General features: G+C 45.6%; 1 protein-coding gene and 1 long non-coding RNA gene across 2 annotated transcripts in view; one reads left to right on the top strand and one right to left on the bottom strand.

The window, feature by feature from the left end:
- LOC142571099 (uncharacterized) overlaps positions 1-18,053 on the bottom strand; it is a 119,760-nt gene that overhangs the window by 9,810 nt on the left and 91,897 nt on the right. The window lies entirely within an intron of this gene.
- Positions 13,864-18,053, top strand: part of LOC142571098 (defensin BmKDfsin6-like) — a 52,798-nt gene continuing 48,608 nt past the window's right edge. The window contains exon 1 of the mRNA XM_075679389.1: positions 13,864-13,943. The gene's annotated coding sequence lies outside the window, so the exon portion shown is untranslated. The remainder of the gene's footprint in view (positions 13,944-18,053) is intronic.

Here is an 18,053-nt window from a genome sequence, read left to right as displayed (position 1 = left end):
GGATGGCCCTGAAATGCGGACAGGAGGAGGACATCGAATAACGCCGACTGAAATCAGCACGGCAAATATTAGCGTTCATGATGAGGCTTACCCCGGACCATCCTACATCGTTATCCGACAACAGTGTTCCCAGAACGTCTTCTCGGCAAGGACTTCCTGAACCAACATGGCGCAATCATCGAAGTGAAGTCAAAGTTGATAACTCTATTCGAAGATTAAACGATACCGCCGGAGAGCGCTCGTAGTCACCATGGCCTCAGTGTGCTCGAAGGTCAAGTGAACCTCCGGCCTCGCTCGAGCATTGCCATTTCCGTTATCACCGAGGTACCCGAAGACGTAGAAGCTGTCACAGAGAGTGACTACCGTCTACTGCTCAACCGCGAAATTTGTTTAGCGAGGGGGATTGCTCGACAGCACGGAGGGACAGCGGAAGTGGTGCTGACAAACTACTGCCTGGGGTACAAGCACATCGACAAGGCCACAACGATCGCATACATCGAGTAAATTGTGGAAACCAGCAATGCGGTTGTCCTCTGGGATTCTGCCGCATCTAGCCCGACGACCATAGTTCCCGAACCAGATTTCGACATAAATTCAAGTCTCCAAGAGCAAGGACGAGAAAGCTCAGAAGGCTTTTCCAACGATACAAAGACTGCTTTTCGACGTCATCAAGCATTCGACAAACACCAGTAGCAAAACAATGCATAATAACCGAAGGGTGCGCTCGACCACTCCGCCAGAGCCCTTACCGAGTTTGGACGCGAGAACGTGAAGATATAAGGCAACAAGTGGACGAAATGCTGCGCGACGACATAATCCAGCCATCAAAAAGTCGGTGCGCGTCTCCTGCAGTCTTCTTGAAGAAAAAGGACGTAACCCTATGTTTCTGGGTCGATTATTGTCGACTGAACAAGATATCTAAATGTGATGTCCAGTTCAAGTGTGAAACGCCGCAGGCCGACGCAATTCAAGTACTCAAACGACGCCTCCAGTGGTCATCGCTACTTGCGCTCTTACACGAGGAGGCCGACACAGAAATCTACACTGACGCGAGTAACCTAGGGTTCGGTGACGACCTAGTCCAGAAGAAAGACGGTCTTGAACGGTTATAGATTATGCTAGCCTGTGGCTGTCAAAAGTGGAAGGCAATTATTCAACGACCGAAAAGGAATGCCTCTCCATCAATTTGGCTATAGTGAAATTCCGGCCTTACATATATGGCAGACCGTTCAAAGTCGTCAGTGACCATCACGCGCTGCGTTGGCTAGCGAAATTAAAGGGCCCTTCAGGACACCTGGCGCGGTGGAGCGTGAGAGGGCAAGAATATGACATCACTGCAATCTGCAAGTTCAGACGAGAAAACTTCGATGCCAACTGCCTGTTTTACGCTCCCGTTGACCACCGCCCCAAAAAGACAAAGAAGAAGACGCTTTTTTAGGTACACTAAGTGCAGACGACTTTGCCGAGCAGCAGCAAGTGGATCCAGAGCTCAGAAGCCTTCCTGAGTACTTGCAAGGCAAGAGTGACTTTGTGCCGAGAGTATTTTGAGCGAATTGTCTTCGTTTTTCGTACGAAAAGACGTCCTGGAGAAGTTTTCGCCAGCCCCCACAAACTACCTTCTCGTTCTGCCCGCAGCAATCCTTCAAAAGTTCCGCACGCCCTGCACGATAGATAGTCAGGCTACTCGGGCTTTCCTGTACACTCGCAAGAATACAAATACTATTGCCTGCACCTGTCCGCCGACGTCGCCCGTTGAGTGAAGACACTTCGAGACTGTCAGCAGCGCAAGACACCGCCACAAAGCCGCTGGAACTACTACAGCCGATCGAGCTTCCTTGTGCACCGTTTCAGAAGGTAGGGATAGATTAGTTGGCGCCCTTTCAGACGTTCACATCTGGAAGCAAGCATATGAAAGAAACAAGTACAATTCTAACTGAAATGCTGACGATCGATCTTGCACATTCCGTGTATGCACGTAAGGACTTGGAAGGTTTCGTCAGTGACTGGCATATTTGTGTTCGCTCCTCTTAGCAAGATGGCGCCCGCCGTGGAACCTCGTTTCCAGGGGCACGTGGTGGAGCACTCTCTTTTTCATGGGCGCTGGCGAAGAAACGTTGGCTGGCCGGTCTCATCACTTCCAGTTCTGTGCTACCTCACCGCAAAGTATGAGCACCTTGGCAACGCGACTTCGGGACTCACGTTGGTCCATATAATGCTCCAGACACTTGTCCCAACTCCAGACAATCCAGGGGTTCACAACTGCTGCATTCAGTAGGTGGAAGAACATCCCCAAATAGCCCCTCTGGTTCCGAATGTCCTTTTTCTACATTGCAATCAAGTAATCCATGAGGTGACACCTCCAATGTGTTTGTTGAAAACTTCCACGCAGTACGGCCGGGTGACATCATATGCTTTGCCCTCTTTTCTGTTGTATCTTTTGGTTGTGCCTTCAGGCTGCCGTCCTGCATAGCTAGAAAAACGTGAACAAGAGAGTTGTCCAGGCAACTTGTCACTGTGATGCTGTCTTATAAGATGCAAGTTGATGTGTTTCCCCTTCCGTCCGTTTTGAGCTCCTTCAAGGGTTTTAGCTTTTTATCCACTCGTTGCAGACTGCTTGCACGACATGTCCCGACAAACAATATCCCGTCCTGTCTTTTTCCTGACAAGGGCCATGCATTCTAAGAGGTTATTAGCCTAAAGTTTATGATTTTTCCCTTCAACTCCCTCAGACAACCAGATGACAACGTCACCGGCCATAGCAAATTCGCTTGAAACATTGGATCGCCTACCAGTTGCCCCTTAGCACACCTCAAAGCGATAAATGTAGCCAGACCCTGCTGCTCTCACCCATGCTCTGAACCTCCGGCGCTTCGACTTGCTTGGGAGATATTTCTTTATGGAGGAGCGCCCCTTGACTGGAATCATCATGTCGTCCAGGGATTAGTATTCCTCAAAATCAACTGCCCAACAATATGCTTTGTTGAGTGCATCAGTGACTGGCCTCATTCCATCTACGTGGTCATTCTGGAAGCTCGAAGTGTCGTTGTTATCTTTGAAATTAAGAAATCTTCGAAGCTCCTCAAAACGGTTTACAGGCATTGAATCAGCGACAATGTCCATTCTAAGTCCGGACTGTGTCGACGAGTAATTCCTGATTGTTGGATAGTTGATGTAAGTCATCACCAAGCACATGCCAAGAAGGACTTTTACCTCTGGCAGTGTCAACCGTAGGTTCTCTTTGTCTTTTTGCAGTGCATACAAGTCTGTTTGAAAAACAATGCGTTCCAGTAATGAGCATGAATATATGGCCAGGAAATAGTCAATCTGAAATGTGCCGTGCGCAATGACCCTATGCTCACCATGAAAATCGGCAGACTTTCCTGCATAGTCGTTGCCTTTGTCAGTTATCCATCCTCTGCTGTCCATTCTCGCGGTAGATTTCCTTGAGGGGGCCTCTGCACCAGAGCTTGTTGAAGCGCCGTTGGCAGGCACAGGCTCGCTGTCATAACTATCTTATGAGCTGCTCGAAGTGCCAAGGGCGGTGAGTAGCTGCTCCCAATCATCCACCTCGGAATCATCATCACAGTCAGCTGACAGGTCCAATGGAGCATCGATCTCTTCCCTGGACGGTCCTCGTTTAGAATACATCTTAGAAAAGTGTCGTTTTTCCACGTTTTACGGAAGTGAGGGACTTATACACGTCCAAAATGTCCCGCAGAAGCCAACTCAACCGACCACGTAAAGCGTGGGAAAATACAAGCGTGTTTAGCCAGGCCTAGTTTTCTGTCGGTAGATTTTTCTTTGGTTGCGCGTCAGGTAAGGCTACACCTTCCATGCATAACGTCCCCACATGAAGACACCTGCTCCGTTCCTTTTATAGAACCCAATACCGAGAAAAACACCACAACAAAAGAAGCTGATATTATTCACGAGTTGTTCTTTGCGCACATATTTTTGTAGTTGAAAAGCACCATAGCCTGTCGAGCAATTATTTGTTTTTGACGAACATTGAGTGACCTCGTCCTTTAGAACCTGGCGCTTCAAGAAAGATTCACAGCAAGCGTCATCTGTGAAACAAGTTGGGAACATTAGCTTGTCCTCAGTTGAGGACACCATGCGGAAAATCAATGACTGGAAGTAACTACACCACTTTTCTAGTAGAATAAATATGTGTCCTCATGCTAGCCCCGTATGCATGAGAGGGTTAAGGGTTAATAAATTGTGATGGTGATGATGGATTGTGTTCTTTCACATTTGCTATAACCGACATATCAAGGGAAGAGTCGTAAGATATATATCAGTAAGAGCTGAGCACCAAGCCGAATTTCTGTCTTATAACTTGAAATAATTGTTTTTGTTTTCTATTGGCACAACAACACGACATTAATGAAAATTAAATATGTGCCGAGAAATAATTTTTCTCTGGCCGTAGGTAGGGTCGTATGATGACAAGCGCGGATTTAATGCGTCTCAAGTTAGCCGGTGCTGTAAGACGTTTAAGGTAGAGTTTTGTGGCTGTTAACCAACCGCTTAAAGAATCGAATATACTTTTTCCTTTCTTGCACCGCTGCAGATCGCTTCTTGGTTAATGAATCAGGTAGGGGCCACCTAAAAAACGATACTGACATGTCAAGCCCCCGTACACGAAAACCTCAGCCACATTCTTTTTCTGCAATGGAGCTTCAATTCCTTGTAATTTAATGGCATATGTGACTACATGTTATGTTACATGGTTACATGTTTGTGATGTGTGGTGCGCGACATGGTGCGGTGATCGGGGCGGTCAGGAGCAGACGACAAGGAGTGCGCGCGCCGAGCCAAATTCCGTGCTGGAAGGAGAAAAACGACAACGCCGAAGAGCGACCGGCACGTGAACGCGCGGCACAAAAAAAACAACTGAAAGAAAAGCAAACCAATTAGGAAAGACCACGGGGCGTCAGGCAGCCAATCGGAGAATGCCTAATCGGCCAGAGAGAAGAATAAGCGTGGTGCGCTGGCAGAACAGGGGAGACGCAGAGGAGACGCCGGGAGAGTTCCAGGAAGCGACGCCAGGAGGAGGTCAACCACCGGGAGTTGAAGACGGGCCGTCGGGTTCCGGACCCGAGCCACCAGGACTTCACCCGACCGGGGCCTTCTGCCAGCCCGTTTCTGTGCGTCGCCCGTCTACCAGAGCGTGCCGTCAGCTCCTCAAGGCCGTTGACCTTCTGCTCCCGTGGGCAGAACGAGAACAGTCGGGCTACGGGCCCGAGTTTTACGCCAGCTGCCCGGCCAGAACGCCGCCCCCGTCTGTCGTGCCGCCTGCTACCCGAGTCCAGCGTTCGAGCTTCTGTGCCCGTGGGCAGGACAAGAGCAGTCGGGCTACGGGCCCGAGCTCTACACCCAGCTGCCCGGCCAGAACGCCGCCCCCGTCTGCTCGTGCCACCAAGCTGCCTGCTTTACCTCTCCAAGTCAGAGCTGGCGCGCTCCGGTCGCCCGGTCAGTCAACTTACACCACGACCTTCGGTGAGGCCGGCGCAACTGCTTGCGCCAACTTGTCGCCGCGTCTCCGCATCGAGACTGTTATGCGTACCTGACGTCATGGCAAGCCCGAACTCGCGCACTAGTTAGCATCACACTAGCACCAAATGTGTCTTACCGCCGTGATGTCTATTTGAGTGTTTCTTCTATTCTTTCTATTTCTTTCTATCATTTATTTTAAGCCTTTTTTAGTTCCATTAAAAGTTTGTGTGCGTGTTCGAAACCAGCGGCTTTGTCCTCAATTGGGTTCTCGGACGCTCCGCCTAAGAGAACCGTTAAAACATTTGAGTGCACGAACCTTTGCCCCCGTATTTGGGGCATCACAAATTGGCGTCCGCGACAGGACAAAGCCGTTCGTTCGGATTTTTTTTCTAATGGCCAGGAACTATGGCTGCTAGCACACGAGACCTGTTAGCCTTCGCCGAACGCATGGGGCTAGAAGGTCCGGAGTTGAGGGCATGGTTGAACGAGCACGAAGCGCGTGCGCGAGAAGAGCCGGCAGCGGTGCGCAGTGCTAGCAGGGAGGAACTTGCATTGGAGGAAAAGAATTTACAATTGCGGCTAAAAATCGCAGAGGTGGAGGGCGCGTATATGGGCAAGAAACAGCCAGAAATTAGTTTGTTTGGCTTAGCCACCGTGGCCCAGCGATTGGGTTTGCATGGGGGCAAACTTGCACAGGTGGGTGCAAGACAGATGGTTGGTAATATGCGGGAAAGCTCGGAGGGAGTGCGACAGGCGAGTGGCAGAACAGGCAGCTAAAAGGGAACGCCTGGAGGAAGAGCTTCGCAGGGTGCGCGTTCCCATCAAGGCACTCGCGGATGCTTGCTCCGCAGGGACGAGGTCCATTGTTGACGATGCAGCACAGCAGTGCAGGGGCGACCCAAGGGTTCCCTCTGACATGACGTCAGGCCTTGGCGAGCAAAAAGCGTCTCAAGGAGAGACAACTTGTGATCATGCCATTGTAGGCAAAGATACTGATGTTAGGTCACAAGACAAGAAGCAGATTGCTTCCGTACCTCAACCAGTGCTGCGTGGGCCCGGCGCAGGCGATGACTGGTTTGTACAAGGTTCAAACCTACCATGCATAAGCATGGTTGAGAAAACTAAAGTTATAACTGAGCACCTCCTACAGGCTAAATATAGTAGGTCGGAGTGTTTGCGCCAGGGTCAAGATGAACCTAAAGATATCAGGGCTCCTGAGGAACCAGGTTTGGTTTCCATAAAAAGTATTGAGTTGTCTTTACTGCGTTCCTTGAATTCAACAAAGGCAACTGCTTGTGACCCTATGCGCACCTGGAAGGGCTCGGGCCTGTGTACCCAATCAACACATGGCTTTGAGGATCTAGTACATCCTTTGTCTTCTCATGCACTCGTGAGTGGTGCGACCATTGGCACTGATGCTGCAACCACACATTACAATATTCACTACCTTAGAACGCAGACAGTGACTTGGTCGACACCATGCAGAGACATTATTGCCTGGAGCAATATTATCGCGGACTGGCCAGGGTTCTCTGACCGAGAAGATAAATGTCTAGTTAGGTTGATATGGGAAAGGGTCACCTAAAGGAGCCGATGCTTCCCTTATGGCTCTTCACAGACTTTTGACCTCGGACTTGGTGACTTCAACTTGATGGTTTATAGAGTGTGTTGTGATAGCCTTTGATGCTACAGTTTTTATTCTTTAGAGTTGTTGTGGTCTTTTTGAATTACCGTCTTCCGTTAATGTCTTTTATCTGTATGCTCAGCGAACTGTGCAACTGTGTGAACTGTGCATGAAACATTACAGTGCAATCTCGTGGACAGACCATGACTGTAGTGTTGTGAACTGTGTCGCGCACTGAGCGGCAGTTTTTCCTCAGAAAAACTTGTTAAGAAAGGGGCTTATGTGATGTGTGGTGCGCAACATGGTGCGGTGATCGGGACGGTCAGCAGCAGACAAGGAGTGCGCGCGCCGAGGCAAATTCCGTGCTGGAAGGAGAAAAACGACAACGCCGAAGAGCGTCCGGCACGTGAACGCGCGGCACAAGAAAAACAACTAAAAGAAAAGCAAAACAATTAGGAAAGACCACGGGGCGTCAGGCAGCCAATCGGAGAATGCCTAATCGGCCAGAGAGAAGAATAAGCGTGGTGCGCTGGCAGAACAGGGGAGACGCAGAGGAGACGCCGGGAGAGTTCCAGGAAGCGACGCCAGGAGGAGGTCAACCACCGGGAGTTGAAGACGGGCCGTCGCGTTCCGGACCCGAGCCACCAGGACTTCTCCCGACCGGGGCTTCCTGCCAGCCCGTTCCTGTGCGTCGCCCGTCTACCCGAGCGTGCCGTCAGCTCCTCAAGGCCGGTGAGCTTCTGCGCCCGTGGGCAGGACGAGAACAGTCGGGCTACGGGCCCGAGTTTTACGCCAGCTGCCCGGCCAGAACGCCGCCCCCGTCTGTCGTACCGCTTGCTGCCCGAGGCCGGCGTTCGAGCTTCTGTACCCGTGGGCAGGACAAGAGCAGTCGGGCTACGGGCCCGAGCTTACACCCAGCTGCCCGGAGAGAACGCCGCCCCCGTCTGCTCGTGCCACCAAGCCACCTGCTTTACTTCTCCAAGCCAGAGCTGGCGCGCTCCGGTCGCCCGGTCAGTCAACTTACACCACGACCTTTGGTGAGGCCGGCGCAACTGCTTGCGCCAACTTGTCGCCGCGTCACCGCATCGAGACTGTTATGCGTCCCTGCCGTCATGGGAAGCCCGGGCTCGCGCACTAGTTAGCATCACACTAGCCCCAAATGTGTCTTACCGCCGTGATGTCTATTTGAGTGTTTATTTTATTCTTTCTATTTCTTTCGATCATTTATTAGCCTTTTTTAGTTCCATTAAAAGTTTGTGTGCGTGTTCGAAACCAACGGCTTTGTCCTCAATTAGGTTCTCGGAGGCTCCGCCTAAGAGAACCGTCAGAACCTTTTGAGTACACGAACCGTTGTCCCCATATTTGGGCATCACATTGTTACATGATTTTATTTGGTCAATGGGTTCATATGATTTATGTAGTACATATATAGTTGATTTTGTGGGTGATTGAACGTTTTAGTCACCTCAAAGCAACAGGAGAGCTACGACAAGCAGCGCACTGGAAGGCCTGCACTTTACATTATAGCTGCCCTAATTTACGTTTATATAAGCCTAAGTGCGCGAATGCCTTTGAATTTGGAGTTGTTGCGGAAGTTTGGTAGGGACTCGTGTTCAGCACAATGCGGTCTGCACTAAGGTACGGTAATCAAAGCTATTCAGACTTTTATATTCTTACAAGCACATGCCTTCCTTAAAAAAACTAATTATGGGGTTTTACGTGCCAAAATTGCGATCTGATTTTGAGGAACGCCGTGGTGAGAGACTCCTAATTAATTTTCACCGCCTGGGTTTCGTCAACGTGCACCTAAATCTAAGTATTTGGGTTTCTTTTTTTTTTGCGTTTCGCCTTCATCGTGGCTGGGATGTGATCCCGCGACATTTTGCTTGGCATCACCCGTCTTCCGTCTGTAGAACTTTAGATCACTTATTATATCACGGCACAAACGGAAACCATTATTAAATCTCGCGCTTGCGGGGTACCACATTCTAAAAGGTTGGCCACGCGTCACCAGACATCGTGGGCTACACATTACTATTCATCGCTTCCTTTTGAACTGAGGACGGAATATCAAATATCAAAACAGTATAAAACTGATGATAGGAAATATTGCTTGGGAAATTTGACCGAAATTCTAGATTTGTATATTTTTAAGTTTACGTGGAAAAACTGTTAACATTGGAACGTATGACATGGCTCCAAAATTTGGTGCAAAAGAAAAGTAATGGTACGTAAGGCGCACTAAATGCATATTGCTTCCCATTTAGCGCTGTAGCCATGTACGCACAAAGAAATTGGAAAGAGACCAGCAGTAAGCAGACACACCAAATAATTGACAAGAAAGGCCATTTTGGACCTCTAATACAAAAGCCATGTTTGGCATTTTTATGTCTTGTGGTATTGCGCGCACAACAAAATTTATTTTAATTTCATTACCAAAGTCAGGCCAAGAAAGCGCAAAATATATAAGAGCATCGACATTTCTTACGTTTGTATGCTCTCTGAAAGTGCGGAACATGTTGCGATTGCGTAAGCCGTAATACGCAGATTGTCCCAGACTTGTGCGAAACCAGATACATATATGTGATTGGTGGTAATTGTTTGCATTATTTGGCAGTTTTCTTTCATTATAATTTTACTCGGCAACGCTCACTCTAATTCCATTGATGCTTTCAGTAACCAATTACATGCAACTTGTTGCTTTATTGACGAAGGAAACTTAAGATGCCACGCAGCTTCCAAAACTTTAATTTCACGAGAACTACAGTAGAACGCCTGCAGTCATGCGAGGCAGCATCTTCATGGATGCGCATGTCCTTACTGACAAATCCGAGTGCTCTCTTTGCCTCAATACGCTCCAGAGATTGACCGACGAATTAAGCCTGCACTAGTATCTCTTGATAGCGACGCGCCACTTTGAACGTTAATGCCTCATAATCAGATATGGATATTTTTTTCAGCTTTTCACAGGCCATACGTGGAGTGCCTTCTCAGAGTCCCAGCAGCAAAATCAAGCGCTGCGCTTCGTAGATTATTCAAACGCGTGCAGAACGGCAATGATCGAGTAATCAAAATATTGTACGCATTGTGTTCGTAGACAATAACACCACCATTCCCTCCAGCACACAGTTGGAGCGCATATTGAGTGTCACGGCTGAACTCTTAAAAAAGAACAAGGAGAGATTACTGATGAAGTCTTTTGAACGTTTGTTGCTCAAGATAAACAATGTGTCAAGGGAATGCAGAGGAAGCGTTCTATTTTTAGTGAATGCGAATATACTCGGGTTTCGATCATGACTTTTGGGTAGCACTCAGTACATTAACACACTAGCACCTCCACCAGATGGCACGTAGTACCTACGGTGAATAATACAGCGGCAGACCTGTGACTGACGAAACTAACTTTTTATTGGACGAACTTGTGCCCAGCAAGTTACACTGAAAACAGAGCGATAGCGGCGAACACGATAGGCGATCTTCCAAATCTGATCAGCGGGTCAAGCAAGTCGGCTTTTACACATGAGTTTGAAGTTTGAAATTTTCTCCTGCCAAAGTACAGGAGCGGAAACAGAGGCGAAAGGCTACGTAGCCTGACAAAAGGCATCTGCTCCTATTGCACTTTGGCACCCAGGTCGATATACACGACAAAATATTATACCTGTAATCATTTTGGATAAATATATCTTTCACAGCAGAAAAAAACGAGCTGAAAAAGGAGAAGAAAAGAACAGAAACAAATATCCACCAAGTCTTACAACTAAGTTAACACAGACGTGTACATCAGGTATGGTGTGGTATGAAAAACTTTATGTCCTTCAGGTCACGATGGATTCCTAACCCGAAGCGGGCCGCTCCACGTCGGAACCGAAAGAGTTTGTCCTAAGTGTTGGTGTTCTTTTGCGTTGCTGACGTGTGTTGTACATTGTACTAGCTGATGTACTCTGAAAACATCTAGGCTTCTTTTGCATAACTGATTGTAAACGCTTGAAATAGTATATTTGCATTACTTTTAACATTGAATATATTTCAATAAGGGGTTTAACTTTCAAGTCCCTGATAAGGCCATGACATTGTTCGAATGCTTGCAGAACTCTTTGTCTGTAGAATTATAAGCTTTTGATAATTAGTTTGTGTAGTTGTACCCCATACCAAAATACAGTATGAGTCATCGAAAGTTCAGGATAGATCGCTGCTGCCCGCGTCTGTTCCAGAAAGTAGTACACAACTTGCGTCGCGCATACGTGCAAATCAGATTACACATGGTTCGGTGACAACAGACAGCGGATAGAACCGTCGATAACATTCAAGAACTTCCGATACATGCTGGCGCGTCCTGCGCTGAGCGATAGCATTTGTTAGACGGTGAAACGCGGTCACCCGATGAAAGATAAAGTACGCGTGTCAATATTAAACGGTGACACTGGGGCAAGAAAGCTTGGTCGATATTCGACGGTGGAATACATGATCAAACACTTTGTAGAAGTCGAGGTAGATAACGCCTCTTTGGAAGCCGGAATCAAGATTTAGGTGCATGTCAGTGGTGAATTCGAAATTCGAAAAGCTGTGTTTCACATAAAAGACCTCGCTGGCAACGATGCCGCTTAGAAAGAAAGAACGAGTCACTATCTAGATGGGAAGCTACGTGGGAGTATATAACATGTTTTAAGAGTTTACAAGCTATTCATATAGGAGAAATGGGGCGATAATTCGATGGATCGGAAGGGCTGCCATTTTGTATGTGAGAACGACATGACTGATCCTCCAGCTTTTGGGAATCGCGCTGGTGATAATGGATTGCTCAAAAATAATTGTCAAAATGGTGCTGGAAATCGCTTTGATTTCGTTTAGGAGTTTAACGTGTATTTCATAGGGGCCAAGAGTAGTTGAATTACTCAGCGCGTCAATAAGTTTTGCTCTACATTCTGCCGTAAATGTTACGCATGGCGTCTGGGTGAGGTTGGGGAGATGTAAGCGAGGTACTACTTGCTTAAGTACCCGAGAGAAAACAGAACAATAGTAAGAATTCATGTGATGACAGTATTGGTTAACAAGAACTTGAAATCCATCTGGGTTGAGTAGGGCGATATCTTCTGAAGAAGCAGAGTTGTTTGCATATTCCAGAGCTTTTGGGGGTTCTCAGGAAGGATTTTCAGCAGACCTGCTAGTAAAATGGACGCTTAGTTTGTTTTAACGGTCCGCTGTATTGGCGCACAGCCTTCATGAATTTCCCCACTTTTGTGAAGAGTTTACTTTTTCACTTCTCGCAAAACATTCTCGCATATTCTCTTCTTCTATTCTCTTGATATATTCGCATATTCTCGTCTTCTCGCATATTTTTCCTTGAAAGTTCGCGCAACGTGTTCGAAAAGCAGGGCTTATCGTAATTTCCCGCGAATACGCATAAGAGACTCGTACTTTTGGATCAGTAACAGGATATGTTGTCTCTACGATAGCCAGTTCTCTTCAACGCTTTCTCATTTGGCTATTCTTGTGAAGTGGTTGAGGAATCAGCGAGTTCAACGTTAATATGAGTGAAGATCATTTTTTTAATCCCAGATAGATTGTGTTAAATTGAGACAGTTAGGTACCTTAGCAAAAAGTGAAAATAGCATTTATTTTATGGTCATTTAATCCCCCATTATATACATCATGGTTATGAACTGGGGTTCATCAGTTAGAACCAGGTCAAAAACGATATTTCCGCGAATTGGCAAAGTGACAACTTTAGTGACGTTGAACAGTAGAGTAATATCGAGGAATTTGATTGGACAGACGTGAAGCTAGTAGCAAGAAGGTTGGAGTCTATATCAGTAATGTTAAAATCGCTGCATAATAAAAAAAATTGCGCGGAGAAACCGGGAGCGGAAATTGCATAGGATGGGATTCATTTCGTTAGTGAAGGAAACATCCCAATCGGCTGCGTGGTAGAAGCAAACTGGAATAATCGTACATGATGCAAGGGATATTTTTAGGCAAATAATTTCTTGGATAGTAGTTATAGTATGGCGACAGGAGACTAGGCCATGTTTCGTGAATACCAAAATGCCACCTCACAGCCTACAAAATCTATCGAGCCTGTGAACGTAGTCAGGGCAATTGATGCTTAGGAACTCCTGGTTTTTTATACACGTGCTTAGCCATGACTGCGTAATTATGTTTATGTCAGTATTATAATCAGTAATGCTTGTTTCCAGTGCTTCTTTTACCAAACGGACCTGTGTCCATTTGTTAGCATGCTATCTATACTATGGAAAGCAGTGATATTAACCTGACGCTGACAGGGGAGGGAAGGATTGGGAACATGTGTTGGCGGCTATTGCGGCGTTTCGGCTAGTGCGTCAGATTCAGCATTGCAAATGGAAGGCTTGCTGCCAATTATGAACGGATGCGAACGAGCATTTAGTTGGGATGTGGTATGTTGGCCATAGGTGAAATGTTTTTCTCGAGCAACGCAGGCACGTGTGGAGTAATCTTCACGTGCTCTTCAATTTCAAAGCAGCTGAAAGTATGATGATCTTATGATTCAAATTCTCGAATTGAACAATGTTTGGACGATTCTTGGTAGAAAGCAAATATCTCAGCCGCTATGCTCCTTCAACGACAGAGAACAATACGATAAATATAGAGCTTTTGGGACATGACAGTAGCTACATGTACCCGAGAGCGCTTATAAGTTTCATTGTTCGAATGCGGAATAACAAAAATTATTCATTTTTTAGATGGTTCCCGTTTTCCCCATCATAGCATTTATAATCGAGAATCTTTGCTTCTGAAGACGGATTTGCAAGCTGAGTACTAACAGTGGTAGTGCAAGCAGCGGGTGAGTCGGTTGATTGCATCTTTCCAACGATTTTTTTCTTTTTGTCGATGGTGTCGACCTCGGACAGAAGTGAACTAAGTAGGATTGGGTAGAGCGTATTACGGTAAGTTGAGTTAGTACTGTGTTTTCAGACAGTTTTAAAGGGGAAAGCATTTTAGGTATGGATTCAAGGGAATTCTATCTATCATCGGTATCAGGGCAGGGGTTTAACTCAACATGACACCCCAGTAAAAGCAAAGCAGAAACAGTGTGAAAAGTTTGATACAGAGAGCATACCACGTGCAGCAGTTGTCAACGATAATCAAAGGAATCAGGGGGGGGGGATGACAACGCGAATAAAGAACGGTCACTTGTACAGGTACAGGTGACCAATTGGCAAGTGGCGTTGTCAAGGTAACTAACCGGTAGCAGAAAAGGCAAGTTCCTGACCATCCCGGTGGCATGCCCCGATTTTGAGCAGGGCTTCGGGGTTTAAAGAAATCCGAGGTCACCTAACCATTTCTTACACGTTATGATGTGGAAGCATTATGTCCAAATGGATGCCGCTCAGCGGTCCATGAGGTTGTAAACTCCTGGCGGAAAAGCGAACGCGTTTAAACACTTGGCCAGCTTAGCCCAGTGGGGCATCTGAGCTGGGGTCATTTGTTCCAAACTCACTATACACTCTTAAAAAAAAGGTAGTCGCAAGCGACTCTTTCCGGGGTGTATCTGCTCGTCGCACATATGATGAACTTTTGGGTGGTAACCCGTACTCTCTTGAAAATACAGTGCAGGCGACTCCCTCACAGTACCGGTGACTCTCTCCCGTAAGACCTACTGAGGTGTATGTATTACTCCCAAGGCAGGAGTTGATGCGAGTATTTCAGTGGTCCATGCAAGTACCCCTTGGTAGTCAGCGATACCCCTTTGGAATGGCAACAATGACCCTTCCTAGGGTAGTCATCTGAAGACTCACAATGGTGGTGTACATGACTACCATGGCAAGAGTTGGTTAAACTACCTTTTGGGTGGTAACACGTACTCTCTTGGAGACACAGTGTGGTCGACTCCTTCAGTACCAGTGACTCTCCCGCAAGAACTACTGAGGTGTATGTATTACCCCCAAAGCAGGAGTTGATGTGACTACCTCAGTGGTCCATGCAAGTACCCCTTGGTAGTCAGTGGTACCCTTTGGAATGGCAACAATGACCCTTCCTAGGGTAGTCATTTGAAGACTCACAATGGTGGTGTACATGATTACCATCACAAGAGTTGGTGAAACTACCTCCTGGTACTTAACCAGACCCCTTGTAGCAACTGCTGTGACCTCTGCCTGGGTAGTGAATAGGCTATCTCTACACTAAGATGGAAGCTCACAACATAATAGATTTTAGTTTGCATGTGCAACAAATGCGTAGTTATTCAGCCACCATTATATGTTATGATAAACTGCAATACTATAAACAACTAAAAAAACACTGAGCACATAACACTACATTGAGTGAAACACCAAGAGCAAATATTTCGCTACTATCACTGTATTAACCTCAAATGCATCAATGGACTATACCTGGAAAAAACAGAAGACAACAGTCTGATTTGCTAAATTGGAATCAATGGCCAACCTTGAGAAACATTATGCTTCAGTTTACAAAGCATACTAAACAGCTGCAATATGTCCAAACTTATGAGGTAATTTAGCATTTCAGGCATTTGAAAAAGGATTTAATCCTTTGCCATGACAAAGGACTCATTTATTTCTATATGCCATGGAGGCATACATGGACAGAGGAATTAAATTTCAATATTGATATTAAGCGACAAATTTACAATCTCACCAAATCAAAGCAATCATACAGCATTGATGCTAATGGAAGAAAAGAAATATGCCTAAAGGCCAGATAAATGCAAAACCGGACATTATAAATAGCCCCAGTTCAATATCCTCGTGGTGCCGGCATAGTAAGTACATCCCATAATGTTTCAAAAGTGCAACTTCTTGGCCGTCATTTCATCCAATTTGTCAAAAAAGACTATTGTCTCACCTCCTAAATGTTTCCATTAGCACTGCATCCATGTTTGCGTCAAATGCTGCCTGCTCCGGTTAAGATCTGAAAGAACAGCACAACTGTTAAAACTTTGTAAACATTTTATTCAATAAGAACATGAACACATTACAGTAACCTTTAGCAAGAGCACATATAGTAATCACAAGGAACACTTATTTCTTATAAGCAGAGAATCCAGTTTACAGCAGGAAGAGAGGAGCCAGAGAATAGCTATAATGCATCCGTAGATGTTCTCTTTGAACGAACCATAAATGGCCTTGTCATCAGGGCATATCACAAGCCCACAAACGTGGATACACAATAGGCAGAACATATTTAAATAAGTATAAGAATATATGTATAAGTTCATTTTCCAGATTCAACTGGAGGGTAGGTTTTTGGCAAAAAGCTGCCTGCACAGCTTGACTGTCCAGAAAACCCCTACAAGCAGTAGCACAAGAGTGGTGCAGGAAATCTTCAACAGACACACATAGAATAGTCACATTCAATAAAGAGAAACATTCACTATTTATGCATACAGAGTCTATTAATCTTTGCACAAAATTTGAACAGTAAAATCGAAACGCTGAAATGGTCACGCATATGTTCAGAAATAATAAAAGTAATAACCAAGCAAACATGCAGCATCTACTAGCAAAGACATAAAATCACATTTCAACAAAATATTTCCGCAGCTCAGCTTTGGCATACCCTTTTGTATGTTTATACGTGTTTAGAACATGGGGCAGGTTATAAGACAACATTTGAAATTTATAATTAGCGCAAAAACATGGTATATTCCATGTATTAATAGGTCTTATGTGTATGTTAGCACGACACATGTCCAAAGATGCCAGAGTAGAATGAAAATTGGCAGTGGATGCCATTGAGAAATAAATTTTTTTTAACAACTTAAAGTTATACAAGTGATTGACGCGGACAGTGTTATGTGCTTCAAAAGCACACTTGGAGGTAGTTGTATTGTCAACATTAGCGATTATTCGAACAATTTTCTTTTGCAATACGAGAACATTATTTATGTTTGTTTTGGTCATTGTGGCCCATACTAAACTGCACATGTACATTGTACATGGCTTCACTTTGCTGTAAGTAATTTGAGACAACAGCTGTCTTCCAATAATGGGGCTCACTGCTGTGAACTTATAGCCTAATGCCCTCCAATGTCACATTTTCACATGAAATCTACAGAATGTTTCTATTATACATGAATGAAATGCAAGCTGTGATTCTATAGGGGAATGGCACTGAGCTAATGCCTACTAAACAATCTGCGTAAGTGTGAATGACAGCATCATTAACAAGACTACCCTGCTGCTTTGCAAGGAGTCACTCCATCTCAGTAACATCAAAAGCGGGTTGCGCTCATCACGGAGATGAGACAAAGTTCCAAATAAGGGCCAGAATTATGTAGTATTGTTTATTGATCAAATAATGCTCACTATGTTCTGTCAAGTTAAAAATGCCACAGAAAACAGCTAATTATAATGGCCGCCGGCAACTCAGTGCTGTGACATACCACGTCTAGCGACTGCCTCATAACACATTATCCTTATGTAATACTCTAATGGCACTTTCCTTTTGCAGCAAGCAGTTAAAGTATTAAAGTACTGCAATGCACTTGCAAAGCAGTTATTTCCCCATAGTGGGATCAAGACCACATAATAAAAAGTACACCACAGGTACAGCATAGAAGTGTATTCTGCAGTACTGTATAAGTGCTGAAACTTCCTTCTTGGTACTGCTGAGTGATTTTCATGCTGCCTAGTTCCTGTTTCGTGGTCTCACAAAGATTATGGAATGATCAACACATTGTGACTAGAGTCGCTAAAGTTATACATTCACATTCATTGGAACCACTTTATTTGTTTAACCCTTTAATGAGCACGCATATAAATACAAAACAAATTATTTTATACCTAAATGTGCTAAAGACATTGAGAATAAGCATAATCAACGAAAATAAAGGATATTTTTTAGAAACTCCTTTAGTAGTATGGGGGAAGAAGTGGGCTTCTCCCCAAGCGACATATGGCTGCGTTTGGAATCTGTACAGAGAGCTCTT

The sequence above is a fragment of the Dermacentor variabilis genome, chromosome 2, assembly GCF_050947875.1.
Source record: "Dermacentor variabilis isolate Ectoservices chromosome 2, ASM5094787v1, whole genome shotgun sequence".
Classification (NCBI taxonomy): Eukaryota; Metazoa; Arthropoda; class Arachnida; order Ixodida; family Ixodidae; genus Dermacentor; species Dermacentor variabilis.
The sequence above is the reverse complement of the archived record's forward strand: the minus strand, read 5'-3'. Positions and strand labels throughout refer to the sequence as shown.